Source organism: Lycium ferocissimum, chromosome 5 (genome assembly GCF_029784015.1).
Source record: "Lycium ferocissimum isolate CSIRO_LF1 chromosome 5, AGI_CSIRO_Lferr_CH_V1, whole genome shotgun sequence".
Taxonomy (NCBI): domain Eukaryota; kingdom Viridiplantae; phylum Streptophyta; class Magnoliopsida; order Solanales; family Solanaceae; genus Lycium; species Lycium ferocissimum.
The window spans coordinates 18,117,335-18,133,785 of NC_081346.1; the positions used below are offsets into that span (position 1 = coordinate 18,117,335).

Consider the following 16,451-nt stretch of genomic DNA (forward strand, 5'->3'; position numbering starts at 1 on the left):
GTAAGACCTTTAAAATTAGAGTTTATTTTAGGCATTTACTTAGTTAAACAGGTGTCCTAATTCACCGTTAAAATAATTAGGTGGCGACTCCTGAAGAAATAATTAGGAATCACCAATATGTTGTACTCCGCTTTGACCCGATTAAAATGGGGTATAACAAGAACCTCAGACCACGAGCTCACAACTAGGCTACATCGTCACCCCCTGTCAAATGTGCCTTAATCGATGTATATGTTCCATCTCAAAATCTCATCAATAATGCCTCATAGTCGAATCACAATGAATAACCCAAGAACACATATCAAGCCAGAAACAATGCAGTACAGTCATAGTAACACAAGTCATAACAAGACTCACCAATAACTTTGCTCAACCATAGCATAATTATACAGCTATCTCAATCAATTAAGGAATGGTATATATGAACACCTTCCTTTCAACAGGCTCAAGAATACAATTCAAGTTTATTAATTTCAACAATGGAGAAGCACTTCACACAATTTAATCATAAAACTAACAACGATCACCAAACTCCAAGTCCGAAGACTTAGACATGCTTTCTCCCATAAATTCTATGACATATATAATCAACTAATCAAAGTCTAACTCAAGTAAACCGTAACCTACCTCAGAGTAAATTTGAGCAATGGAATAACTTCCCAACAGCCTTCCCCTTTCGCAATGCCTCAGAACGTTCAAATTCTAAAAATCATAATACTAAGTAAGTAAATGGAGTATCAACTCACTTTATGGGTTCTATAATCAATTCAACCTTACAAATCTGGTTTTAGCCAAAGTTTCCATTTTTATTAGAACCGTAGGTCTCAACAACCAATGACCATCATTGAATAACCAATGCTCATGCTATGAAGTGATAATATCTACTCTTAGGTGATTAAACAACAATAAACAATAACCCATTAGTATTCTAGGGTTTCATGAACTTAGGTGTTCTAACCTTTCAATTCTTCCCCAAACTAGGAGTTATTTGGTGCTAGGAGTTAATAAGATTAAAGAACTAACGAGATTAATGGTGGAAAGTTACCTTGATGAAGGTTATTGACCTTGCTTTAGAAAATTCGCCTCAAGGGTTCTTGGGAACTGTTTTTGGAGTTATGTGAGGAGTGAAGTCGAAATAAGGTATGTAACTTGGGTTTCTGACTTAATGAGGACCGCTGCAGTGGTCCCCGCTTCGCTGCAGCGAGAACCACCTTCGCTGCAGCTGGCCTTTGAAGTTCCAACCTTTCGGTGCAGCAAGGTCCATCCTCCTCGCAAGCAGTCTGGCAAGGCAGAATCCTTCGTGCTGCCGGCCGATGAATTTTAGGTAGTGAGCATGAAATTTTCAATATATTAATACTTAGTCTCTCAAAATCATTTTAAGGCCGTATGAACACAAGCCAACAAAAAACCAAGTTAAAAACATATCACATAGTCACTTATAAGTCACAAAACACAACATAAACACACACCCCAATTTATTTAGGTCCGCTCATTCCTAACCTCAGGAAAGTACTAGCAAGGGTAGAATGGTAAAATTACACATAACGACCAAGCGGGTCGTTACAGAAAGCCATCAAAACTTTCCCAGTTCTTATACAATCTTGCCAAAGTGAGCAAGTCATAGTTCATAACAAAATTAATACACTACTAGAAGACCTTTCTAAAAAATACAACATCAATTGATCAAACTGTAGTTCAACATAATGAAAAATTGAACATGAGTTGTAGTGTAACTACTCTTTAATATAATCCTCCCACATGGTTGGTAAGAGTAAATTTGTTATAAATATATTACCAACTTGTAGATCTTTTAATATTTGATATAAATGGTTGGTAAACATGATTGGTAAATATATCTATCAATTTATGGATCTATTTTTACAAAATATAAACTTATGGGTCAACTTTTGTATTTAAAAATTTTGAAATCATGATTTGGAATCCCAAATCATACCTTTTTGGATGATTTGAGATTTTATCTCATGAGATGAAATCGCATATCCAAACGCCTACTTGGTAGTTGAGTCGGCCCTTGAGCAACAAAAAGGACTACTTTACTAATTCATGTTTTTAGTTTTTTATTTATTCTTGTGCAGGTTATGGCTATAAAAATTTCAACAATATTTACTCTTATATTCCTATCCTGGACTTTATGAGATGAAAATCTACATATCACTTTTCTTAATCCAATTGACATATATAGCTTGAACACTTAAAACATAAAATTCTACCTCATTTTATATCATTTTAAAAGATTCTTACTATTAGCATGATATTGTTGCACGTGTCCCAATACCAGTTACTTTAATAAAAGTCCAGGGGGTGGTACCTCATTGCAGTGTGAGTCATCCACATTATACTTCCTCCATTATTAGTATGTGGTGCCCAATGTGGCGGAGCAATGTGGGTGATTATTGGTTAACTTGAAGTTCACACTGTTATATATCTAGGGTACCCCATGCAGCAATATAGTGATCATCTTTGGACAATGTTGTATCTTTCTATCATCATTACTTTCCGAAAGATCATTGGTCTTGTCTTTGCTTTTTTATTAGCTTGCAAAAGTTCTACCACATGTTGTCTGGCTTTTCTCTCCCCGCAAAAACACGAAATTTTGTTCGAGTTTCAACGTAACTAGGAGTGAGAAACGAATGGCTTAGCAGAATTCGGACGGATGAAAATGACTTGAATCAATAATAATAAGAATTTACACGGGATGACATTCCTAAAATCCGGTCTTTTAGACTTATTAAGAAAAGTTGAGCAAAAAAGGACTTCCGCTAGAATTTCTCATCCTCCGCCTTTCCCTTCTTTTTCCCTGCTTCTTCTTCTCATCTTTTTCTCCTTCCGTTGTTTATTTGTGCATTATATTGATTGGGTAATGTTCCATTCAGCTTATATTGTCTATTCTTAATAATTTAAATTCTTTTGGTTGGAGCAAATTGAAGACCCCATTGTTGGCTTTGTTGAGCTTCGAAAAAAAAAAAATATTTGAAGAAGACAAAATGGGTCTATTAATTTTTGAAGATTTAAGTTGAATCCAACTACTGGAAAATGTTTGGATTGCTATTAGAAAGTTGTATATCAAATTCGAAGTCATCTGGATCAAATTTGAAATAAAACCGAGTTGGTGAATTTCTACACAACATGTTATATATGATGATAACCTGGATAGCCACAAATTCTGATAGATTACCAGGATTCAGCCATAAATGCTGAAAAAATTATGGTACTAATACGAAATCTTGGCGATCAGCAGAATTTTGTTTAGAAATCCTAATGAATTTTTTTTTAAAAAGTAAATCCACTAGGCGAAGTGACTAAGGCTAGCTTTTTAATTTATATAATAAAAAATTCAAAAAAAAAATATTACATGGAGAAGGTATACCTTACCTTACTAATCTTATTAAGGCGAAATTTTTTTTTATTATATACATGCGTGTAACAATAAATAAGAAATAATGTAAAGCCAAACCTTAAATATTCTATAATCTTCAAGGAGATAATTTACAACACACTCTAAGACTCTGTGTTGATATTATAAATGATAATACTTAAATAGTGAACCACCATAAGTCATTATCACAATCGTCAAGGACGTGCTTGCAGATTTTTAAGCAAAATTGCATTAATCTGGTCTCCACGCCAGAAACTGGAAGCACGTTCCTGACGATTGCAATGATGGGCAAACCCGGGTAAAGGCTTAAAACATGACCCATTTTGATAATAAGCTTGAATTGGGTGATTAAGAATGTAAAAATCCCAAGCTTCTATAGCCGGGTGGAAACGGGCTATAGGGTGCAATTTCCAAAAAATTCTAGATTTTCTTGTCTCCCGTTTTTTCTATTAACATATATAGGCGTGGGATCTTTTCTATTTTGTTTTTATCTTGATATTTTCTCTTGCCTAGTTGGTAAACTAACGATTTTGTATGTATTTTAAATATCTTGCTGCTTGGATCTCCATGCATTTCATCAATTTTGCTGATAGCTTAGAAATATATTTGTCTTTTAACCAAAAAAAAAAAAAAAAAAAGATGTTTGTCCATTTTTTTTTTCCCGGGTAACAACGGAATGGGATAAATGATACTAACTATTCAAGTACAAGTGCTTCTGATTAGCTTGAATTTTTTTTTAATCTTTGTGGACACAGCCATTCCAAAACGAATTCATCAAAATTTAATTCTATTTAAAGAATGCTCCGTTCCCCTTTACTTGATCTAGTATTTTTAGTCTACTACTATAATTTATACCAGTTTCTGTAGTTCTGGACTTCAATTTTTAACTCACTTTAAGGGTTCTTTTGCTACGGGTTATTGTAAAGGGAGGATAAAAAGTCTTATTTTGCATAGAAGCTCAGTTGAGAATCCCTTGGTACAAACATAGATTACATAAGTACATTGAGATAAATAATTTATCATAAATTAGCAAACTCTTGCATCCATCCTTTACTCTAGCCAACAAGTTTTGGGAACTCGGTTCTCACAGATATAGGGCTTCTTACTTGGTGCGCCCCGTCAGTCCGAGTTAAGCTCTCGAAATAATAGTCCGTGGTGTATTTGTGAGTGGTTAAAATGGTGAGATTGAAAGAGATTTTCTTGGTGCTGGAGTTGAATACCAAAGTTTTAGGCTTTACTTTTATGGTAATGCCCAGTGGAGGCTCAATGATGGCCTTATATTTGGAGTTCATTGGTCCGACGTTTGTGACGGTTCTGCTAATAGTAACTGTATCTTTGAGACTTGATATTGTTAAAGAAGGAAGATTGAAATCAAGAATCGAAGGCATTTTGAGTGCCCAAGTAACAAATCCGTTAATGATGCTACCGATGGCACTAGTGTTATAGCCCATTGGGCACAAATAACTAAAAACATAGTCAGACTCTCCCATATCATAACTAAAGGCATAGTCGGATCTTTCACGCCATTTGCATTCACGAGTCCCCCACCGAAATCAAACGGATCAACGATCTTATTTGTATTCCCTCAGCTAGAATTGGTTCCCGTAATGAGGGTCCGTTTGCCATGCTGCATGCACAATATTCAAACTTATGGTAAGAAAATGTTATTGCTAAGACATGTTGATTTAGAAGGACCAAAAGATAAATAAAGCATATGGCAAACTGGATCTGCAAAGACCTGTTGTGACAAGTGCAGACTTGATAGCAGCTGGAGACCAATGTGGATGCATTGACTTGAGCAAGGCGACAATGCCAGAAATGTGTGGAGCTGCCATGGACGTTCCCGATATAAACTCGTGCGAAGTTTCTTCAGGAGGAATAGCAGCCAATATATTGACTCCCGGAGCTGCTATATCCGGCTGTAACATTAGACATTAACTTAGAAATATGATGCAATATTTAGAAGGTGCAAGTAGCACATATCAAGGAGAAAATGAGATCAAATCGCTTGGAATGGTTTGGTCATGTCCAAGTTGATCTCCAAGTGCATCGGTCTGTAGATGCAAAACCATGGTGAGTGAAGGTGTTGAAAGGGAACGAGGTAGACCGAAAATTACGTAGAAGGAACTCGTCTCGAAAGACCTATGTTTTGTTGGAATTCACACAGACTTAGAAAAAAATACAGTAGAATGTAGGAAAAATATCTATATAGGTGATACCTATTAGTTAAGACTATGTTTTGCCCACATTAATTTGTTAGGTATTTATGTTTTCTTTGAGTGTTTTAGTCTTATCTGTGATTTATATACTAGTGAAAAGTATAGAAAACTTCTGGTTTTCTTTCAACATTGAAAATTTACTTTCATACATTTCAAAAATAAAGTGCACAAAATGCCAACTTATTATTTATTTTTTTTTTTTTTTTTTTTTTTCAATAACCACGGTGTTTGGGTCAGCTTGCCTGCACCTCAACCACTTGCAACAGGTACCATGTAACTCTATCCACCATGGTTAGGACAGATGGGAAGAAATCATCTAGCGTTTTTGACTCTGCTGGATATGAACCTGAGACCTCATGGTTCTCAACACATTTTATTATTCACTATGTCACACCCTTGAGTGCAAGTGAACCCCAACTTACTTGGAATTAAAGCATAGGTGTTGTATTTGTTATTGATGCAGTATTAGAATTCATGAGTGCCACAATGTGTGCAACTTGGTTATGCCCAAATAGTCATACCTTAAGTATGGCAGGGGCAACAGAATTGGGACCTCGAGATGAGAAGGATGCAATATGTGTTGAAACAGGTTTTCCAACATGAGTTCTGGTAGGACTCAGATTTACTTGTGGCTTCCTGCATTATTTTTTAATGATAGTTTTAAGCACCAAACAAAGTGATTTAAGATTTCTCTTCTCTTAGCAAAAGGAAAAAGAATCGGATATGTTCGTCTAACTGGAACATCAAATGTAATCGAGTAATTGAGCTCCAACATCAAAACTTACTCCAATACTGGGAAAGTCAGAAGATAATAATCCAAGGTTCTGGTTGGATTCTTAGCAACAATCAATCCCAAGCCGCCAACCTCCTGGACAACTTGTAGAGTTGTTCCTAATTCGAACTCATCTCCTTTAACCAGGAAGCAAAGCACCACTTTTCCAGTTGCCCATGTATCATTTGTATTTAAGGTGTAACAATATCTTCAAAATCCATGAATTCACGTTATTTTAGCTCGGCAATAAAGTTATAAACTAAAATCCCCAATGAACACACAAAATTAGCCCTAAAAATGGCAAAAACAAGAAAAACAAGTTGTTTAATTAGGGATTTGTGGATGAATTACAATATCTTATTAAGAACATACCGATCATATTCAAAATCAAAGCTCTCTGGATGTACGATGATGATAAAACCAGTCTCCTTTCCAGTATAAAGGGATTGACCCTATATTCCTTCTAGATGTTTGTTTTATTTTCCTTCTTAAGTATATTATCTTCAATTAAGAAAGAGAACATATTATCTTCAATTAAGAAAGAGAACTTACAGCAAAAGTCCGGTTGTTGCCTAATGTAATGAGTGTAGGAAAGGACCTATCGATACTAGAAGCTGCCATAGTTAGGATCCATGGTGCTGTGTTTTCTACTGTTTGGGGAATTGTCCCATCGTTTCCTCCCGAACAAACGACTATGATTCCATTTATGACAGCATGGAAAGATGCAAAAGCAACGCCACTGCGCATATCAACATCAGAGTACTGAGGAGTAGGTATGCCAAGGGATAGTGATAAAATATCAACTCCATCATGAATTGCTTCATCAATAGCCTTTATTATATTAGCAAAGTAACATCCTCCAGTAGGCCAGTACCAACACATCTTGTACATAGCAAGCCGAGCCTTGGGTGCACCACCCCTAACTGTACCATAAGCAAGTCCGTGGTAACTGGCATTTGGTGCGAAGGAGCCACCTGCGGTGCTTGATGTGTGTGTGCCATGTCCATTTTTATCCCTTGGTGACACGAACTCATTCTTAAGAAAATTTGGATCCTTGATTATCGGCCGTCCAAGCTCTGCTTCTAAACCTTTTAAAAAGTATTTTGCTCCAATTAGTTTCCTGTTACATGCCTTAGCTGGATCAAAGTTTTTACTAGACTGACAGTGGCCCTTCCATTTTGAAGGGATTGGCCCAAGGCCTTTGTCATTGAATGCTTCACTTTCTGGCCATATTCCTGCATTTTGGGTGAGTACGTAATTTATAGTTTTGAAAACATAACAAGTGACTTTGTACTGCATTTGGTACTTTCTACTAGAAATTCCTGTCTTTATGAATGCATTAATGAAAGGATTAAAGAAAGAGTTTCACCTGTATCAAGGACACCTATGATGATACCATCTCCCATGTTGGCTTCATGAAGGAGGTTTGTTGGTGGAGAAAATGTGGAAAGGCTAAGGTAATCCCAGCTTCTTGTTGTGTGCAACTTGTATAAGTGATTCGGAACCACATGGACTACATCAGGTAACTCTGCAACAAATTCAATGAGGGGTAAGCTTAACTATAGTGTGAATCACTGAATCCAAGTACTTAACTATAGTAATAACAGTTAAGCTTTTATACGCCAAATTTAACCAACAAGTATGTCATCATCTTTAACCTTTTCAAAGTCCTACTTTAACTAGCTAGAAGTAGAGAGGTTACAAAGTAGTACAATCATTTACCTGCAATCTTTTTGGCTTGAGATTTTGTTAACTTGGCTGCGAAGCCAGAGAAACCATGTTTGTAACTGTAGATGATTGAATCTCTTGCTGCTTCTGGACTTTAGCAGGAGAAAACATGAAGTTGGAACTAAATTGTCTTGCACATATATTAATTAGGAGAAATCAATGTGTTGGTCATTTCTTAGTTACCTTCCAAGGACAGAAGTAAGTAATTGATGGTGAGCTGATGTTGTGAGTTCTGCATCATCATGTTGCCTTCTTCCCATGTAAACAATATGAACCTTTATATTTAACAGTCATTTGTGATACCATTAGTTTTACCATAATGAACTAATTGCCTGAGATGTCATTAATATTATGTAACCATAACCAAAAGAAATTGCAGATTAACTAATATTGATATACTCACTTTGATTGCACCATTTGCATAAATTCCGAAAATGACATCCGACAAGTTGAAGAGAAGAAGTAGAGCAGTGAAAGCCAAGTTATATGGAAGAAAGTGGTTGATGCTCATTTTCTGGTATTAAATAGAGGACTAGAGAACTAGTTTCGATGAACAACCTTTGACACCAGTCTCCGTTACAAATAGTAATTTTGACTCAGTAACTCATTTGGAAGGAAATATTCAGCTATAGCAGTATGCTTGGCTTGGATTTGACATGTTTTACCTTTGGATTTGAATATTTCACATTGTTAAGGACGTTTCATCATTTAAAGCATGTATAAATTGAATAAATGAGTAATTTTTTCATTAACAGTACTAACTCCTCTTATGCATTGAGTAAGTATTAAACTCATATTTACATTATCAGATCAGCTTCATAGCAGATAACCTACATTATTTGTTGTTTTTTTAAAAGATGGGGCAGCAAAAAGGTTTGAAAGTGTTAATTGAAAAAGTTTCTCCATTATTTTATTGAGCATAAAGGGGCTTTAAATGGGCAATTGAACAACAGAAATTCTGCACAACAATTTTAAAATCCTAATAAAAACAACCTAATCTCTTTCTAAAATTTAAATTCAAATAAAGTAGACTCATCCTAGAACTAATCTACTTATTATTCTAACAAAAAAATTACTGCAGTAACTGAAAGCAATATTCAACACTCAAGAAAATTACTGCAGTAATTGAAAGCAATATTCAACAGTCCTCCTTTGCTTCAGTTGCTGCAATTTAAAAAAGTTCCTCCTTGTTACACCCCTCATTTTCGTGGTGGTAGAACATATGGTTTTCCAGTCGGGTATGCCCTTGGAATAGAGACCCGAGCCCGATTTTGGAGGTAGAAAATGTCTTACCTCGTGTATAAGGGTACCAGCAGATATTCCTGGCAATCTATAAAAGTTAAGCGAATCGAGTCGACGCGATCTAAACCGAACCAGAAAAATCTGCAGGACACCAGTCAACGTCGACGAGTCGTCGACATGTTCGACGGACCGTCAACGTGCGGCGTCGATGGGATCCAGCAGCTATGCATTTGCAGGCGCAGGTCGACGGGCAAGTCGACGGACCGTCAACATGTCGACAGGCCGTCGACCCGCTCGTCGAACCTGACCGCTGTAGCCTTTTTGGCTTCCAAGTATAAATATGTGGGTCACGATTTCATTTCATATTTTCCTCCTTCCAAGAATCAGAAGACCCTAATATATTCTCTTCCAATATTTTTCATCATATTAGTGAGGATTTGACAAGACCCGGGCCCCGTAAACCCGAGATGGTGAAGAAGAAAGGTTGCTTCTAGGGTTTCTTAAAGTTGTGGAGTTTAGGGAGTTGAAGTTGAAGTGATTCTTGGGATTCTTGACCCCTCAAGGTATGTAAATGATTTCTACCTTTGTAGTTAATTTGAGTGTCAAGAGTTTTAGTGATTCTAAGTAAAGAGAGGATAGTTGTGAAAGTGGTAAGTTGATGAAAGACAAAATAGTAACTTAGGGTTATTTTAAGAGATGATTGGGAATGGATTGGAATATATTTTGATATATAAGTGTTGTTATTGTTGTTATGGTTGATATTAAAGTGAATGAGAAGTTGAAGGGTTGTTAAGCTTATGAGAGAAATGTTGTCCATGATTCATTAAGCTCTCTATGCATCTAAAGGAGGTTAGTAAGTGAAGTACATAGTCTAATGAAGGTCTATGTTATTTTAATTGTAGATTTACAAGTCGAGAAGTAGGAGTTGGACGATTTGATACACGTCGAGGTATGTTAAGGCTATCCTTTTCTTCTTTTGGCATGATCCTATGATGTGATCCAACAAGCGAGTAAGCGAGATTTCATATTACTCTATTTTTAGAAGTATTAGGAGTATTTCAGTCTTTGATGTTCGTGTACCCCCTTTATGATTATTCCTTCTGTTCATGGGTCCAGTTTTATGTATACAGTTATTCATGCATTACATTCATTTATATATATATGTATGTTGACCCGTGACCAGAAAGCGTTATATACGCAAGTATTATATGTATATGAAGTGTGGAAAGGAGAAGGCGTTATATACGCATTACCACCTGATCAGCTGGTGCACTACGATGACGACATGAGAATCAGGCCGCAAGTATCGTAGCAATGTATATGATGATGGCCGCAAGAGGCCGATGTGATATGAGAAAAAAGCCAGGCGTTATATACGCGCATATACCAGGGGTTATATACGCACATATACACAGATGTATGACCTTCATTGATAGGCATGAGCATGCATATTATGCGCCCGCGCAGGCATTGTCGCTTATATATAGGTTTACGCGTATTCGGTGCGTATACTAGTTCATACAAGTACATGCATTCGGATCTTATTATTTCGAAACATATATATATGGAGTTCGCATCTTATCCATGATTCCCGTACGTGTGTGCCCGCGTGTGTGTGTGTGTGTGTGTATATATATATATGATGTTGCTCTTATGCTTTACATGCTCAGTACATTATCCGTACTGACTCCCCGTTGTGGGGGATGTTGCCGTTCATGCTCCGCGGTATGTGGAGCAACGGATGGTTCCGCCGATAGGGACCGCTGGATCGAGCTAATGGTCGGTACGCTCCATTCGATCCTTGAGCTACGGTCGGTTTTGATATGCCCTTTTTGAGATGTGTATGCATGTGGGTATGACGGGGCCCTATCCCATCCTTTCTACAGCTTTCGTTCCAGTAAAGTGTCACACCCCAATCTGGATCAGGGTGTGATGGGCACCCGACCCTTACCTAGGGCCGAGCGAACCCTCTGACTCTTATTCCATGCGTAAATTTTTTTTTTCTCTAAGTCAAATACACATGACAAAGCTTACTAAAAATATTCTTTCTGTTGCTTTCCGAGCAAATCGAATTTGTAGCTGTATAACACTTATATCATAATACAAAGGCGACACATTGGCCTATGAAGCCACCGACGGCATCGACTCACAGTACCCACGACTACGTACGCAAAGTCTCTAACCGTAATCGAGAAATCTTGGCACGTGTGCTACGACTCGGCTACACTCCGAGGGCCAAATGGAGCTTGCCAACTTCGCCGGAACATCTTCTATATTAACTTTAACCCATACGGGTGTGCACACGCGGCATGAAACGCGGCCCCCGAAGAGAGAGGGGTCGGTACGAGCAATGTACCGAGTATGTAAGACATGAACAAAGGACAACATAGTAAGAAATTTCAGAAAGCATATCATGTAAAAAGAGAGTATTCGTACACACGAGACATATCATGGGAAGTCATGATTCGTACATATGGAACATATCACGTGTAAAAGCGTAACTTCGTGCGCAGTAATAATCGTATGGAAGCATAGACCGTATCATAGGATAAAGGAGTAACCGTACATGTGAGTGCCACTCGGAGCAGCGGAGGCCATGCATGCCTAGCTTTTTTTTCTGAACACGGTGTTCCTTATTTTTGTACATAGAATACAGATACCTTTCGAAAAACGGTACTTTTTACTCGCATTTACAGACGCCGAATTCATCGGCTCTCCCACCCCCCTCCCCAACAGTGTCCCAAGTGTAACATATTATATATATATATATATATATATATATATATATATATATCATACATCACATAAACAGACGCCGCGTACGGCTCTCCCATATCCCGCGTCCGGCATCCCGCGTCCGGATGATAAGCCACCGAATCGGTGGACACGGTCCTCCCCATTCCCCACATATACATGTACATTCATCAATATCATGTATCATATACATTATCATATAAACAGCATGCATGGGAGCCCAAGGAAGGTCATGTGTCTATCGGAGTGACGTAAGGTCGGTGACCTCCGATTACATTATGGATTAACCGGGATCGCTTTGTCTCACCCTGAGGGAACGAGTACTTTAAGGCGAGACTATCAATGAAAAGCAACATCATGAACAACGTAGAGGTAGGGTTACGAACGATAACATTTCGTGTACTTTGGAATCTTAGGAAAAAAATATCGCTCATAAGTAGAGCCAGAAACCCAAGAAGTAGCTTAACATTCCATATCGTCATATCCGTCGTAAGAACATATCCTTGACATGTTCATCATACTTTTTCTCATCTCTGGCATCGTCATTATCATCATAGAACCATAATCGTTGTCTTAGTCATTAAGGCTTTCAATATTATAAAACTTGGTTTTTGGAGAAAAATGAATACTTTGGAAAACATTTGTAAACTTTTAGTAAGGAAAATCACTCATTGGGGTCAAGGGTTTGGTTAAAACAGCTATTGTTTGGCAGTCGGGACGATAACCAAGAACTTCCATTGACTATAGTACGGAAATAAGCCTAATGGAACAATAGGAGAGAATTCGGGGATAGTGGGCCCACCTCGGATCAAATGAGGTGGTGTACACGCTTTACGTATAAGGCGTTTCATGACATTACTTATGAGAGCTGTAGGGTGGTCGGGTGTTAATCATGCAAGTTCTAAGTGTTTAGACCTTACTTTCAACCATTCATGGACATTTACTTCAATCTTACTGAATGAATAGTAACTAATTTTCAATCTCGGATTTCTAGGAAAGGGATTGTCCCCGAGGCCCGTATTCAAGCCTACTACGTCTAAGACATGCCAAGAAAGGAAAGTGAAGTCTTACATACCTTTTCCGCCTCATGCGTGACTCCAAATTCAAGTTCCAACTCCACCAAAATCTACAAATTGGTCACATTTACCAAAACTCAATTAGAGCATTTAGAAGTACATTCTCAAAGTAACTCTTGTCTACCAAAATTTCGGCTGAAAGATTTCCCGTAAATGCGCCATCCCGAGATTCTAACTCGGCCCAATTCAACAACAACAACCCGAGAATGAAACTCGCCACAATATCAACAACAATGCCAACAATCTTACTAACAACATTCAATTCATATTCAATTCGATTCAATTCGATTCATATGACTTTCAAAACAATTCAATCAACATACTACTTCGCCAACACCTTCCAATTCAATAAGAATAATAACAACACATTTCTTTCTTTCAATTTCATAAACCGTATCACCAATCCGCATGCTAACGATCATTATTCTCATGCACACAAAAATCTATATTGCTCTCCAAAATGTACCCGCAACACCACAACTTCAACATAAGTCATCAAACATTCATTTTACACCATGAAATTCACAACCACGACAAGCAAAATACTAAATGACATTAGTTCATTTCTTGCATACCAAAATGCCCTACACGGCCTAGTCTTCAACATGCATAATTTCCATGAAGTCCATTCATTTCTACATGCCAAACATACACAAACCATCTATAATACATACTCCAAACATGCTAAATAAATTAGTTTTTCACTTCTATATCATACAACATATACACGGCCACACCATACAATACCATGATTTCATGAACTTCATTCCTTTCTACATATCACAACATACATAAACACCTATAAACCATGTAGAGAAGGATAGAACCTTACCTTTTTCTTTCAACACCTCTTCTCGGCTAGAAGTAGTTATAGCATCAACGGAGGATTTTCTTGTTCCAACAACTAGCTCATGTTAATAAGAACCTTTTACTTAGTAGGAAACAAGGAGAAAATCACTTTCCACCATCAAACTTAAGGGACCATATTCGGCCAGCTTGCTTGGCCGAATGGTTACCCCTCTCTCTTTTCTTTCTTTCTCTCCAACCTTCTTGAAATTTCCTAAGTTGAAAATAATGACTTGTGTCTTATAATTCATCCCTTATATATATATATATATAACCATGCACATGGCCGGTCATGTGCTTCTTTTTCCCTCCAATTTTTCTCAATTTTTTATAAATCTCTTGATAGTTAAAAATCCTCCTTAAGTTCAAGGAGTGAAAAAAAAAAAAAAAAAGGAAAAAAAACGAGTTGAACAATTGAGAAAAATCTGATTACTTTATAAGTTCTCTAGATAGTTGAAAGTCCCTTTCTTTTCATAAGCCTTCGCAACCAGTAAAATTCGCAGTCTTTTTTTTAGAAAAAATCTCGTTTTAACTCGTAAAGTTTTGGTTGCATAATTTTGGTGGTTCTCGGCTGAAACGACAAACTTTCGAGCGGATTCGGGGACTCGACGACGACAAATAGCCTCAGTTCGCTGTCCCGAAGAAGGTAATCATACTCGTCCTCTCTTCGTCTTCGATTTTGTAATGTAGTCGTTCAAGTAGTTCTCGTCGTTTATTTGGTTGGCTAGAATGTGTTCTCCCTTCGTTTTATTGTAAATTAGTGTAGAACGACCAAGTTCGTCGAATACTTGTTTAACCCCGTCGCTACTCGACAAAAGGGTAAATCCCATCCCTTTACTTTATATTTGGGTTATTTTTAATCTGTCTATATGTTTATGTATTGAAATTTGTTGTTTAGCTTGGTTGCTGTTTAAACTTGCTTTAGTACGCATCATTATGTTTTGGTTTAAGTTCTATTTAACATGCCTCCTTTAGGTTTAATCTCGTCTAGTTATTAATGTTTGTTATACTTGTTAGTATAATTTAGCTATTGTTTTAGCTGAAAAATACATAGCAGATTAGTAGTAGTAGTCCAGTATTACTGAATGCCTGTTTGTATAGCTCGAATTGATTTAGAGTAAATTTTAGTTTTCAAGTAATCAACATATAAAATGTTTAATTGATTTAACATATGAATTAGTTATTTAACTCATGGGTTTGTGTTAAGATTTAGTTGATTAACTTAGTCTTGATATATTAGTTTCACGTATTAGCTTGTTATGATTAAAAAAGAAACTATACCTATATGTGGATAATAGGTGACAAACAAGGATTAGTTTAATATAGGGATTAACTTGAAGAAATGAATACTAAGATCTAAATACTAGCTAAACAAGCTTGCCAAGACTAGGCATATGCTGTCAAATCTTATCTAAGGTGATTATCTTGCATATGTGGGGATTAATTTGGGAAATTGGCCTCATTCACATATTGTGGAACTATTCTGTCTTTTTGAGGAATGTGAAACTTTTATTTGGTTAAAAAATGTAGAGAATGCTTAGTCTCTGCTTGTATACTGTAATTTACCCCGACCCCTTTTTGAATTAGTTGTTTCCAAATGATAAGATACCGGATAATCTTGTGGATTTGATTTGAGCTTTGTTCTGCTTAAATGTTAAAGGGTTGTTTGTGCTAAACTAAGTGATCAAATACCTTCATGTTAGTTCATCAATTGAAGTGCGTGCTTGCCTGATCCTACTCCATTATGTGTGTTGGTTGAAACATTTGAAAGTCAAGGGAAGCTTGAGGTTTGCCTGCCATGCCAAGGTTCTAGAAACCTTTGGATCTTGTGCGGCATTGGAAATAAGGGGGTGGTAGCCCCCCTTTGCTGTCCTATCTTTCAACTCCTGTGCTTTGCTTAATGATAAGGATTAGTTTTAAGTTTAAACCACTTCTAATGATTGATTATTCAGCATTCCTTTAAGTTGATTTAATTGGTTAGAACATAAGGAAGTATTGATACTCATTCTTTACCCTCTCTTTACTTTGCATGAATTGGGGGATGTTCAAACCCCAAATGTTCCTGAGATACTGTTTCCTTTGAGGTGTTGTTTGATGAAAATTGCTATTGCTTCGGTTTGTTGCTGGTTTTTGGGGGGGCGTCTCTGATTGCTTTATGAGTAAACTCCTAGCTACAAAGCACTGCAAGCAGATGCTGCATTTTGGAGTAAAAGTTTATTACCTTATTTTGAGGGAAACACTTGCTATCATTGTTATTGTTTCTCTGTGGATATGCTGTTGTGCTATATTATTTTGGCCGAACAGCTTGTTGTTTCAGCATGTGTTATGCTATCTTTTGAAAGCTGTCATATTGAATGGAAGCAAAAAAGACATTACTACTGCTACATGTCGCTGTTACTTGCATTTGCTGTGTGATA

General features: G+C 37.0%; 1 pseudogene; it reads right to left on the reverse strand.

Moving 5' to 3' along the window:
• Positions 1-4,397: 4,397 nt before the first annotated feature.
• On the reverse strand, positions 4,398-8,627 carry LOC132056326 (subtilisin-like protease SBT3.4; annotated as a pseudogene).
• Between the last annotated feature and the right edge of the window lie 7,824 nt (positions 8,628-16,451).